General features: G+C 35.0%; 1 long non-coding RNA gene across 2 annotated transcripts in view; it reads left to right on the forward strand.

The window, feature by feature from the left end:
• Positions 1-14,297, forward strand: part of LOC136854143 (uncharacterized) — a 198,370-nt gene that overhangs the window by 104,632 nt on the left and 79,441 nt on the right. For both annotated transcript variants that reach the window (XR_010857645.1, XR_010857644.1), the window contains exon 3: positions 6,396-6,489. This is a non-coding gene — a long non-coding RNA (uncharacterized lncRNA). The remainder of the gene's footprint in view (positions 1-6,395; positions 6,490-14,297) is intronic.

Genomic DNA, 14,297 nt, shown 5'->3' on the forward strand with positions numbered 1-14,297 from the left:
TGCTCGCCAACGAAGAGAAATGGTCTGGATTAGGACTTCATCGACTCTGGTCTTCTAAAGACATTCATTCCGTCGAGATAAATGGCGCCAGAGGCTCTCCCTCCAACAATTAAAGGACTTCTCTTGATGGGAGATAAGATTCTAATGAACTCTTCATCAAGAACTCATCAATTACCTGTTGGGACTTAATTGATTTGCGAACCACTGACGAACAAGAGTTTCCTACGGAGATGTGGTATCGTTTAATCAGCCTCCCTCTTTAAATTTCTCATTTATATATATGATATATATTACATATACATTATGTATGTATGCATGTGTGTATATATGTATATATTATGTATACTGTATATACATACATATTCATAATTACATTAACCGCTACATTTATTACTTTCATAAACACAAAATCCTCCATAAGTATGCTTGCTGTAAATGTTAGTTTTGAATACAGTATCAGACGCATTGACCATATTACGCAAAAGAAAAGTTCATTTTCACTGTTCAGTTTAAATGCGAACCTCAATACTGACTGATCATCAAGTTCTTGTTTAAGAATTCCAAGAGAAATAAAATCACATACTTGTCATAAAACTGGTATTCGACTTTGTTTTATAGCTGAAATGTGTTGTTTTAAATTTTCCGTACAAAAAATTAATGTGACTTGAAGGCCTATGAAAAGGTCTTGACTGCTTGGATCAAGAAATTAATTCGGAATAATTTATAAGTATATTGACTGATTTAAACATAAAGTAATGAAGAATGTAGATAGTTATAAATTTTTTTAATTACGTTTGACACATTGCATTTAGGGTACTTAATTGATAGGGCTGTTATTTGCTATATTCTTCATATGGTTAACACTGTCATGCTGAAAAGACCAAGAAAATTAATTATTCTTACTATTACAGGGACGTGGATAAATAGTAATCGTAATACTAAATCGAATATTTGCGAGATCTCGGTGTTCTATAGAACTAACTTACGGTTAACATACTTTTTGGGGGGGGAGGGGGCGGAAGCAGATCTTGCGGTCATTCATATACTGACTCCAGTAGATATAAAATATCAGAAGGTTGAATCTTGAAAAGACGTTCACTTTCATTTCAAATTTCATTGGCACACTCGCCTTACAAACATATAAGAATTACAAAAGATCAACTCTGACATTAATGACGCATAAATCTAAACAAAGGCAACTTCAAAATCTAATTTAGAATTATCGAATACTATCTCGATGTTGTTGCTTCTTCTGTTTCCATTTAAAGCAGCATGAGCCATTTCCCTTCCGTCTTAATTCAAATTTCAGACGACAGAAGTCTCTCATTCCTATTGCAGCCTCGTACACTTGTCCTGTGCTGTACCGTAGGCGGTTTCCTTCCTTGGTGAAACCACTTTACCCCGAATTCTCTTCCCACTGAGGATCACCTGACTGGTTCTTTTCCTAATTTTTGATTAGTTGAATATACAGTTACCTATTAATACGAAATTCAAGCTGTTCTATATTTATGTATGTATGTATTTATGCAGTAAAGCACATGCACAGTTGATCGTATTTATTTGCATAATCAATAAAATCTCTGTTTCCCAGCGATATCTTTTTAATACAAGTGAATGTTATTTTACTCATTCAGTGAAACGATTGAAAATAAAACAAATGTTTAGATAATTATCTTTCCCAACGTTACCGTGCCACCAAGAACAATCGAATCGCAGTATCTAAAGGCAATATCAACAGTTGGGACTTTACTACATATCCTTTGTCCCCCTTTCTTCCTGGCCTTCCATCCCCCCCCCCACCTTCCTCCTTTTCCGTTTTTTAGGTAATTTTGAAGAAATATTCAGTCCACGTCACAACTGTAACCTTCGAGCAAGACATGAAACCACCTGCTCACCCTTTCTCCCCTAAACCTGATGAACAGGCTGGGTACCACAGATCTGTATTGCCATTTACTCTTGTATGCAGCACGAATTCCACAGTAGTGGCACATTCCACCATCCCACTGGAATAACCTCCTGAGGTATGTGTGAGTCCTCCCGGCCGACGACTTCCTAGACACTCAGCAAACATCCATCTCCAAACCTGGCGTTGATTCACCTGCTAACAATTTGAAGTTAATTAACCAGTTGCGACATTTTTTCCTCTGACGTTCGATTCGATAGGGGAGGTGCATTAATTGGGTGTGACAACAACAGCAAGGCAGGTGTTTCCCCATCTGATGTGAACGGAAACACAATGGGAAATTTTGGATGCGTCGTCCCATTGTTTCGACGAGGATATTGGTCTGTCATTGGTTTTTGGTTGTTTTTTTGACTTCGAGTGTGGTACACATTCGATGTGATGTATGTTCCCTGTTTTCATTAAGCTTTCTTGTATTTCCTTTTCTTAAAGCTCTATGAGAATATCCCCTCCTAAATGTGAAGGCTGGAAGAAAGAGAATTAAAAGAAAGAAAAGGAAAGTAATCCATTTATTCAGTGTCTTTTAAGATTTTCCATGTTAGATCTTATGGCTTTGTGCGTATTCCAAACGTTGTGTCAGAGCGGTATTTCAAAACTGCCTGTTTCTTACATGAAAAATGACTACATTCAAGTGTAACTGTAATTCCTTCATTTATTTAGTTTCATAATTGGATGTAACATTCCAAAGCTCGATACACTTGTTTTTTTCATTGTCATAATTCTTGACATGGCTGCCACTTTCACTTGATAGCCATTATGAACGTTTGTTCCATCTGTCATGAAAACAAACGCTTTCCATTCCGTTATCGTAGTGGAGATGGTGCATTTCAGTACATGAAGTCTTATATTATATATATATATAAGTATTATATTATATATATATATATATATATATATATATATATATATATATATATATATATATATATATATATATATATATAATTAATATATTATCATATGGATATATATATATATATATATAATCAAATTAATCATTATCAGTATATTTCCAACTTGGATTCATGTTTCTCAGTTGTGCACGTTTCCAAAAACTCAGAAGTAAAAGGGAAGTTGATTGATATCAAACCTTCCCTTTCAGTGTATGTGTCCCAGTTAACATTTCCTATACTTGAGGGAAAAGCTGCAAAATATATTGACAAAAGGTATTGGAAGTTCTTCAACAAGGATATGATCCTCTGCGGTCAATATGGGATCCCCCTAAGTAGATTAGGTCAAGGAAATCTATTCAATATTTGGTGCTGAGTCTTGGACAAACCTACACGATGAGAATTTAAGGAATCTGAAGTATTTGAGAAAAGGAGGGAGGAAAGGAAGATCTCTCTTTTTATCATTCCTCTTTGGTCTTGTGCGGATTCATTTTTGCTTTGAGTCCAGTGGTTGATTTTACATATTCTCATGTACATTACGACAGCGTTTGTCCTCGCCCCCCGAACGCACCAATTCTAAGCACTAACATGATCAAAATCCTTTATAATAAGAGAAGAACTTCAAGCCACAATAGAAAAATTCACATTAATAAATCCACTCAATCATGGGTATCCAAGAAAGCTTGAGAAAATCATCATTAATTGCATCAACACTAAGGACATCCACTCAGTTTCAGCGTAATCATCAACGTCATCATCATCTCATTCAGCAGCAGCAAATAACACTTTAAAATTATCATCTTCAACATCCTCATGAACAACGCAAAAATTCGACCAAAGGCGCTGTAGATGCTCATGTTTCCCAATTCATAAAAAATAGTGGTAACCTGTGAAACCGGTTGTGAAATGTAAAGGACTCCAATAATCTAGAGCAAGCCAAGTCCGTCCCTACATCATTCATTTGCATTTTTCTCTTCCAGACGAAGAAATAAACAAAACTTAAGCGGATAAAACTAAAGGCTATTGATAATAATAAATAATTATGCCGGATTAGGTCAGGTGAATAATGATAGCATTTCTGACGGTGGTTAGTGAAACGACAAGACTACAGGTAATTAGTAGATTCCAGTAACACAGAAATTGAAAGCCTCATATCCCAATACTCTGGATTTCGAAGCAGAAAGAGTACATTTATTTTATGGTGGAAAAACCACTTGACTTTCGAATACTGGAAATTACGTCACTCCTCATGTAAACTGCAATTAATGAGACTAACTAGATCAGTCTCTTCGCCTGAAAGCCAACGTATTCTATCGCATATGGGTTTCACAGCTTCGTTCCCTCTTTACTGCACTCAGAAGTTGAGAAAAAGCTAATGGCTTCTAGGAAATCAGAGTTAATAGTTAGCGAACAGTTCACTTTCAAATTGTTGCATCAAACATGGATCCATTGGAAAACTTCAGTCTCTGAGACTCAACAGAATTTTGGTCTCCTATGTATTATGAACTTTTCCGTTCTAATTTGTATCCTTTTGATGCTGATAATTCCTCTTTTTTCCACTCATTGCGCTGAAACACAGAGACATAGTCTTGGCATCGCTCTTTTTCTTGCTTTCACTATATCTGAAAAGTACACACGTTTAAATGTACTAACGCAATCCGGGATTCATGTAAACCATGAAAACTACTTTGTACAAAATAATGGAAATGAGGCAGCGCGCATCATTGGCCTTTATCTGTCAGCGCCTCGCCTTAAACCCATTATCAAGGCTTCCAACTATCTTTTAATGTTTTCTTCGAATTTTTTTCCAGCTATCTCTCCGGTTTCTATAACCTCAAAAAATAAAAGTTACTCCTTAGTCTGAATAAGAATCAAAAGCTCCCCTTTCACTTAAGAAAAACTTTTAATTGTTCGCTGAGAAGAAATGTGATTTTTTCAATTTGCTTCTAAAGAATTGGTGTCATGAGAACTAACCAAGATTAAATTTTCATCATAAGACTGTATTCCCCTTACTTCAATATTCCACATGGCCTTATCTGCTTGAAATTTGATTCAAGAAAATTATTCTTTCATTTAAAAAACTGGGACGACATTATACTGAACCTAAACATGCCTTTGTGTATCCTATATAGCTAAAGTTTTCTTTCGTATTAAATTATTACGAGGAGTATAAATCAATAATCGATAAAAGCTACAGAACTGTAGTATTATTAGATTGTCAGACATTAAAACACATACAAAGGAGAAAATTTCAGCGAAATCTGATGTTATAAGCAAATTTAAAAAATAGGACGCACTGAAAGAAGAGGAATTCTAAGAAAGTAGGGAAAAAAATAGCACACGTAACTTTTGAGTCCACTGATGGACGGTTTCTCCTCGAAAAAGAGTTTTCCATCGTTCAAAAGTAGGGCTTAGGCCCACTGACTATCACATGACAAGCAATTCTACTCCGGAACAAAGGAAGACTGATACGTTGTGATGTCTTACCGTGGAAAAAAAATCTTATGCCTAACCATTGTCTTCTTGATGAAGGTGGTCTCGATGTGTGGGAGTGAAAGAGAAAGGGAGAGAGAGGCATGCTCAGACACACGCGTACACATACACAGATTAATAAACACGCGCACGCGAACACACACATACATTATATATTATATATATATATATATATATATATATATATATATATATATATATATATATATATATATATATATATATATATATATATATATAGAGAGAGAGAGAGAGAGCGGAAGGGTGTGGGGTAAAATTCAAAATCGAGCTCTCAGCAAGTCTTCATTACTGTCACATAACTGGATTAACTTCTGAAGAGAGGAACCATTAACAGATAATTGCTCTTACATTTCACTGGGGAAAAAACTTCCCCTTTCTGTCTTTTACTCCTTTTTTTTTTTATTTGTGTGACTTTTTGTGTTATAAATAAAACAGCAGATAACACCGAGTACCACCCTGTTCATGATATTTCTAGTATATTTGAACTTCAACCAGGTTGTTGCGAAGTGTTATATGGATTAGATGCTTTTGATGATTACAACTCGAATTATAGTTAGCATGTAACAGAAACAAATTATGTAAAGTACAATTATATTTGATTACCTATATATGTATATATATAATTATATATATAAATATATATATATATATATATATATATATATATATATATATATGTATATGTATATATATATTTATATTTATATTGTGTATACAAATGCATATATTTACATATTCATATGTATATATAATATGTATATAAATATATATATATATATATATATATATATATATATATATATATATATATATATATATATATATGTATAATTCTAAGAATACTGGTAAGGTTAATCAGAAGAAAAGGCATGGCAGTAAAGAAATGAAAAATATCCTTAGGTATAAGAACTGAATAACAGGAGTAGTGGAGAAAGGAAAAGTGTAAGTGAAAAGTAAGAAGAATTGAAGGAAAACCAGGAAGACGAAAATAACGAAGACTTAAAGTGCCTCTTTCCTTTCCTTTCCTTCAGGAGTGTTCCAATTCCCTCATTACCCGACGGCTTCTCAGCTACAGGCGGCGTAGGACTTTATAGGAGTGTGGCATCAAGGGCTTCTCATAAGAAGGTTAGTGGCCCGTGTTCTTGTCCTTCCTTACTTGTTATGGGGTCCTCAGTGGCACTTAGATGCCTTTGGGAGGGAGCTCTCAAACGGAGAAATGCGAGTCTCTCTCTCTCTCTCTCTCTCTCTCTCTCTCTCTCTCTCTCTCTCTCTCTCTCTCTCTCTCTCTCCGAGGCCCTGTTACCCTTATTTAACACCCGACGTCTGAGAGCAAACAATTTCCACCTTTTTTATATCTTTGTCTTCGATGAGGTTGTTAAGGAGGTTGGGTCTTTATGGTTTTGACTTTTACGATTACATTTTTTTCTTCTGGAGATAGAAATTTATGTTGAACCGAAAAATTCAACAATTGAGTTACACTACTTTTCTTATGGTGCAGAAAATAATGTTTAATACCTAGTGTCTTTTGGGCTTAATGCAAGAGTGCTGAGAAATAACTCCAAATTCGTATTGATGAATTGTAACATTCTTAGGTGACTTCGTACATGAGGTCTTTTAAGCTTAAAGGAATGAGGTCTTTTAAGCTTAAAGGAAAATATAACCCATTGTATTGTCGAAGAGGTCATTTATTTACTTCACTATAACGTATAGATATGTTATGTTATATATATATATATATATATATATATATATATATATATATATATATATATATATATATATATATATATATATATGTATGTATACTCTCCGTTAAGGAAGACGGTTGACTTTGAAATATAACGCTATAAAATCTACCCTTTTGGTGTTTTTATGGGTTCCCTTTATTATATATATATATATATATATATATATATATATATATATATATATATATATATATATATATATATATATATATATATATATATATATATATATATATATATATATATATATATATATATATATATAAAGTCCTTCAAATCGTGCTTATATATATATATAAAAAATATTAAAGATATATATATATATATATATATATATATATATATATATATATATATGTATATGTGTGTGTGTGTGTGTGTATATATACAACATCGTAATTAATTATTAATTTTTATGGTATTTGGAGTTCAGTAGACCTTGCTTAAAAATTCCTTAAATAAGATTGAAATTTGACGGCAATTTCCGGTACAAGGAACGAAAATGTACTTAAATTTATTGCCACCTAATTTAAGACAGTTTGGCTGAGGAAATATAATCAGATAATATTATCGAATGCCAGTCAAATATTTTTTTAATTAATCATGAAATCCTCGAAATTATTAACCAAGCGTGGTTTTATTTTTGCTTTAAATTCCTGATTTAGCTTCAAGCTTGGAATTTTTTTTTCTTTTTTTTTTTTGCAGAGAGCCCAGAATTTTCTTTTGTGTCGAATCTCAGACTTTACTTGTTTGCCAAAGCGCAAACTTTTCTTTCTTCCAAAAGCTTAGAATATTTTTCTTTTTTTCATAGCAGAAAATAAAAATTTTCTTATCTTCTGCCGAAATCTTCATAACTTTCCAAACATTGTAAACTATGATTTGGGGTCTCACCGAACGCCCTCATGTTTGGCCTTGTTACGCAAGTTTATTTCCATACCACTGCCTGTCTTAATCGAGTTGCTACTGGAGTACACTCTCCTTTACCAGAGGTCTTTTTGATCCCTTTAACGATAAACTGAGGAACAGTATTTCTTTGCTTTTCTTTGTAGCGTCTCAAACGCTTGTGCTGCTCAAGATTTTGTACTATACTTTCTTTAGTTTTTTTTTTTGTTTTGTTTTGATAGGTATTTGTTTTTTCCTGCGCTAGCTCTTCGTTGCAATCATTAACCACTATTTCATTACGTTTCTCTGACTTTCTTGCTTTGCTTTTAATCTTTCTGTGGAGTCTGTCTAATTATTTCAATACTTTTGCTCGTTTGGTAAACATCTATCTCTATCTGGAACAGTAGCTATTTTAACTGAACTTTACATTTATAAGCTTTAGAAATAAACTTGAAGTTCTTGGAACTAAAATGCACTCAGTAAATGAAGCAATTCTTCTTTGTTTCAAAATTCCAATGAAATTCTCACAAGTTTCATGTATTGTTTTGTACAAACATAATTTTTACGAGATGCTGATGTGCCATAACACCATTTCCTAGAAGGTACCACACCCTCTTGCAGGAATCTCTTTAAGTTTTATGAAATTCATCAGCTATGCAAAAATTCAGCTTCCCCTAAAAGTATGATTCTGGAATAATAATTGGCTTCGTCTTATGAAATATTCATGCCCAAGATTTCAATACACGATCACGGGAGAGGATTAATCTCGATTTGTATGAAATTTTGGAGTATTTATTCGTGAAAGACTTTTCCTTCGAAACTCATTTGAAAGGTTAAGAAAGGAGAATGTTAAAGAATGATTCACAAACGTTCCTCTGACATGTCAGTGGGGAGAAAATCTGAGGCAGTTTGATACAATATGCAGTGGGGAGAGCTTTCACTTCATATTTGTCCTCTTTGGAATGAACAAGGATTTTCGAAAGAAAAAAGCAGTACTTCATAAAAAAAAATGGGTATATAAGAACGCGGAAATTCTTGCGACGCCTGTTTCATGTCTCTTCCATTTCTGCCGAGTTTCTCAAAAAGACAGCGGCTTTAGAAAACAGGAAAAAAATGTCGCTGGACAAGTTGCTATTTATATAAACTTAGAGAATCTGAAAGAGAGAAAGACAGACAGGAAGACAGACAGTGGGAGAGAAGAAAAGGAAAAAAGACGGAGAAAGGGAGAGACTTTTTCTTTTCTTTTGAAGATTTACTTGCATTACGATTATTCACGGCAAAAGGCATTTAAATGCATATGAAGTCAAATCTGCGGGTGGAATAGTTTTTTTTAACGATATTCCTAGTATTATTAAAGACTTCGTTATCCAAGTTACAAATGTTGTAGTTGATCTCTCTTCATAGAATCAACAAAAGGCCTTATATAGTGTCATAATAACTGAATTTACTATAGGTTGACGTTAGAGAGATAGAGAGAGCATATAATTCAGAGACAGTAAACGTAACAGTGTATATAAAAAAGAAGAGAATGTGGAAAAGGGATATATTACAAAAGATATTTCAATAAAAAAAAATTATCTTCCAAGGAAAACCCCATAAAAAAAGTAATAATTAGGTTTCTCTTCTGACGCCAGCACACACACTCTTCCGCAAAAGGCATTTGCTACTTAAGACGTATGAAGGTACTAATTCAAAGCTCTTAGAGGCTTAACTGCTTGCGTTAGTGCTTGCTTCCTTATTTTTCGTGCCCACAAATGGAGGACAAAGAATCTCTTTTCTTTGAATTCGTAGATTAATAGATCATTTAGGGCGTTACTGGGTTAGTGTTACCAGAGCCACTTAGTCTCAGTTTTATTGCTTTTATTGTTGTGTACTGAAAATAATGAGACAGTTTGATTGTTATGAACTGAAAATTATGAGTCATGGTTATAATAATTTAAGTGATCGTTCCTGATAGAAGACTCATTCGTACTCCATTTTCTTTATGCAGTTTGAAAGAAGAGCTGCTGCCGATTATTTTCCATTCGAAACAGTCACCGAGTTGAAATTTTAGTTCCTTTGGCGACCGGAGTTCTTGAACACCTACAGAAAATATAGGAAATTGAATAGAGTCGTGTACTTTGATGTTAATGACGTCCATTTTTATGTCACAAATTGGCAGCCGAATGCCCCGCTGGAAAGCACACATTAAAGGCGCTATTTTTAGGCGGGAGGGTAAAAGTTGAAAAGCAATTAGCGCCGCTGGATCGTTGCAGTTTCAGAGCTCGTTTGGAAAAACGAACGTGACTGGATACCTCTCAATTAATTAAACGAACAACTGCAGTAACGAAAGGGCACTTCCACCGTTACTTACTCAAGTCGATTTTCTCTTTTATATGAAGTTCCAAAATCATCTTGCCTTATGAACTGTTTCGTCCATCACATAATACTTACTGCAAAGGGTATAAAATTTCAATTTGAATAACTACTGGAACTATGACCTATGATGATATCAGTATTGACGGGAAGGTAATCTTTAATCCTCTGACCTACTTCACCTACTATACGTTTTGTACCCAGTTGTTTTAGGCGTCTCTGGCATTTGTAGTTTACCTCTAAGTTTAATATAAATTAATCAGTCACTAAATCAATAACAAATTGTATTTTGCATAGGTCTCACACGCGGAAATTGAAGCGAAGATTATTACATACATACAAAGACTTGAAACTCCGTAGGGGGTTAGTGCTGCCAGTACCCCTCATGCTGTGCACTGCAGGCATTACTTAAGGTTCTTTGCATCGTTCCTGCGGCCCCTAGCTGCAACCCCTTTCATTCCTTGTACTATACCTCTTTTCATTTTAGTTTTCCGTAAAAGAAAACTATTGTGCCGGGTTTGTCTGTCCGTCCGCCCTCAGATCTTAAAAACTACTGAGGCTAGAGGGCTGCAAATTGGTATGTTGATCGTCCACCCGCCAATCATCAAACATACCAGATTGCAGCCCTCTAGCCTCAGTAGATTTTATTTTGTTTAAGGTTTAACTTAGCCATAATCGTGCATCTGGCAACGATATAGAACAGGCCACCACCGGGCCGTGGTTAAAGATTCATGGGTCGCGGCTCATACAGCTTTATACCGAGACCACCGAAAGATAGATTTATTTTCGGTGGCCTTGATTATACGCTGTACAGAAAATTCGATTGCGCTGAAGAAACTTCGGCGCATTTTTTACTCCTTTTTTTTCCATTTTACTTTCCACCCTCTTCTAACAGTCGTTTCATAGTGCAACTTCGAGGTTTTCCTCCTGCCACACCTTTCTAACCCTTCTACTCTCAATGTCCATCTCAGCGCTAAATGACCTAATCTATTCACAAACTTGAGAGGCCATACTTACCCAAGGAGCTATCATTATCCTTTACTGAGTCGCTCTTCTTGATATGTAAGAAATCTCCAGGGTTGGGTTATTAAATAATAATATATGTACACCTCTATAAAGGGTAACGGCGTAACAGTGAGACGGAAAAATACCTAGTCTTTGGGGGAGGGAATGGCATAAAACGGGAACCGGCCGGAATGGCGGACCACGTAAAATCTGAACTTTTGCAATTGCTGATAGTTAATGGTTAAGCAAAACACCACTCGGTACTGTGGCCAGCACGTTTCGCCTCATCCACATTTTATACCAAACAAGAGAAATGGGTGTAAAATGTGAACCACATAAAATGGGAATCTATTCCTATAGCAATTACCGTTAAAGTAAACCAAGTGTATGGGGTGATAAAATAAAAGAATTCAGGTGAAAGTATGTAGGTGTTGCAGAATGAATTAGAAATAAAAGAGGAGAAAGTGGTCCAGCCAGAACTTCTGGATCAAGCCCATATCAAAGAACTCTTTCTCCAGTAATTATGAATCTGGTTACACGGGGTCACCAAATTTCAATGGCCAACATACTATAACCTAGTTTCAGAATTATAGTTTGTCCACTAAAATTGTTGTATAAACACACACACCCACACACACACACACACACACACACACACACATCACATCAGGGCTACTTCATTTTAAAGGTAAAGGTGATTGTCATAACAATTCGTATGTTGTGTGGTACGAATTTTCCATGTATAAAGCCGTACACATAGAGAGACTAAGGTCATATCTAGAGGAAAAAGGTCAGTGGGAACATTGTGGTTGTACAAACATTTGTTGTGTCTTTTATTGCGAAGTTTCTTTTAGGCTTTAAACATCGTTGTAGGATTGAGCGATGGCGTCACATGAAGGGAACTGTAACACTAAATAATTACCTTATAGATTACACCTCTCTCTCTCTCTCTCTCTCTCTCTCTCTCTCTCTCTCTCTCTCTCTCTCTCTCTCTCTCTCTCTAATGCCTGATAGCTACTAACAGTGGTATATTGTGGGAATTCGCGAACCATCCCTTTTCCAGAAAAAAATGACGATGAGCGGGTGAAAGCCAGTAAAAAAGAAAACAAAAGCAAACCTAAACGAGTCAAATTTTTTAATAACTCTCCACATTAGTATCACTCATACCATTTTCCACGTTCATGACGTCATCAGTAAGGGCCTTCAATATAGCGGAGCTTTAAATCCGTCAACGGTCTGTGTAATCCCTCTTTTGCAATCTAAAGCTGCTAATCCTCCGTCATTAATCATGTGCGCTCTCGGAACAATAGTCGGACAGTACGAAAAACGAAGCTCAGGGGATTAACGTCTGAAAATCTCCAGCGGTGTGTGAGGTTTTTGAACTTAATCCTGTTATTCGCTGAAAGATCTGTTCAAGATCACAATCTGATTTCAGGAAGCATATCGATAGAAACAACGGATTGATATTTCCGGTTCCATTCTCGCCGCTGTATGATATCGGCTGGCGGTGTTTGGAACAATGGGCGGTTGTTGACTGGCTTTTATTTCCTTTCATTCTCCACTCTTTCTTTTTATCATGAGTCCGTTCCTTCCCCGCTATCTTCTTTTTCTTCCGACTTAATTCTCCTCTCTTTCCGGTGACGTTTATTGCGAGTGACACTGTCTAGGGAAGAAATAATACAAGAAAATAGCTTTCACTCTCCCTGTCACTCTTTCCAGCTCTCGTACACGTAAACTTATCTAACTTGATTACTTACACACACACACACACACACACATATATATATATATATGCTTATGTACTGACATATTACCTACATGCATACATACATACATATTACTTACGCACATACATACACTCATACTCTTTGAGCAAATTAGAGCAAACTTCTGCCATAAATAAATCGATAACTATCTGTTGGTCTCCCAGAGTTGACCCTGCATAGCGTCCAATAGCAAATGAAGGTTTCGTATGTCCACCAGAGCTTGTTTAAATATGGGATAACCAAATTCACTGATAAAGTCCACAGACTACCGCTGATTTTGTTTGTTTTTTCTCATCATCCGCCAAAACAAATGTCATGGGACAAATGTGGTGCTTGCAGTCTATATTGCCGTATATACTTCATCTTGCGTTGGGTAGCATATGATGCTTATGATAATATGAATGGGGATGCAGTTCCAGTAGTTTTGTTTAAAGAAGGATATAAGTTCATTATTTTCCTTTTGAACCACTAAAAGCACTGCTACTGTACTATAAAACGCTATTATTATTATTATTATTATTATTATTATTATTATTATTATTATTATTATTATTATTATTATTATTATTATTATTATTATTATGTGTTGGATTTTAGCTGCAATAGCGCAAACATTTATGACTTTTTTCGATGAAAGTTCTCGAGGAAATCTGTTTGTGTAGAGGAAAAGATTATTTTAGCTTTGTAGGAGATCCAGAAATCCTTGGAGATCGAAAATCTACAATTAGAAAGAAAAATTTAGCATAAAAATGATTTATACAGTTTTGACGAAATTTACGAGCCTGCTTTATGTCTGTAATGATGGGAAATCGTCATTCAGTTCTGGAAAATGGTTGGAATTCTATTTGGGATTCAACATCCAACTGTAAGCCTGAACCGAAATCAATCTGATTATCCCATCTGACCGAGTGGTTTTGATGGAATGTGGAATCCCTCAATGTATGTTCCGTAAAACCTCAAAAAATTACATTCAAATACCTAAAAGTTTTGGGATATATTCAATATTATTTATTCTTAATTTTTCGTATTGTGATTTCTATATTGCACGTGTACAGAGGAAAATGTTTTATGAGTAAATAAATTAAGGTGATGTGTTCTCAGATACGCCTGGAGGTATTGAATGAGTTCCTAGTCATCTTTAGGCTTTCAAATATATTATTGATATGGAACAAAGTAA

The sequence above is a fragment of the Macrobrachium rosenbergii genome, chromosome 28 (assembly GCF_040412425.1).
Source record: "Macrobrachium rosenbergii isolate ZJJX-2024 chromosome 28, ASM4041242v1, whole genome shotgun sequence".
NCBI lineage: Eukaryota > Metazoa > Arthropoda > Malacostraca > Decapoda > Palaemonidae > Macrobrachium > Macrobrachium rosenbergii.